A 608-nucleotide genomic window follows, 5' to 3' on the forward strand; every position below is an offset into this window, starting at 1 on the left:
TGCCTGGCACATGAACACCCTGTACCTGGCACGTGAGCACACCGTGCCAGGCACATGAGCACCCCGTGTGAACACCCCATGCCAGGCACGTGAACACCCTGTGTGAACACCCTGAGCCCAGCACGTGAACATCCGTGTGAACACCCCGCACCCGGCACGTGAACACCCCATGCCCTGCATGTGAGCACCCCGCGGGGGCACGTGAGCACCCTGTGCCCGGCACGTGAACACCCTGTGTGAACACCCCGTGCCCGGCACGTGGACACCCGTGTGAACACCCTGTGCCCGGCTCTTGAACACCCTGTGTGAACACCCCGCACCCGGCACGTGAACACCCCATGCCTAGCACGTGAGCACCCCGCGGCGGCACGTGAGCACCCTGTGCCCGGCACGTGAACACCCCGTACCACCACACCGTGCCCGGCACGTGGACACCCTGTGCCCGGCACGTGGACATCCGTGTGAACACCCGGTGCGCAGCACATGAGCACCTGGTGCCGGCACGTGATCTCCCTGTACCCATACCCGGCACGTGAGCACCCCCTGCCCGGCACATGAGCACCCCGTGCCCGGCATGTAAGCACCCCTTGCCCGGCATGTGAGCACCC

This window comes from Elephantulus edwardii, unplaced genomic scaffold, assembly GCF_000299155.1.
Source record: "Elephantulus edwardii isolate Elephantulus edwardi_28Jun2011 unplaced genomic scaffold, EleEdw1.0 scaffold00067, whole genome shotgun sequence".
NCBI lineage: Eukaryota > Metazoa > Chordata > Mammalia > Macroscelidea > Macroscelididae > Elephantulus > Elephantulus edwardii.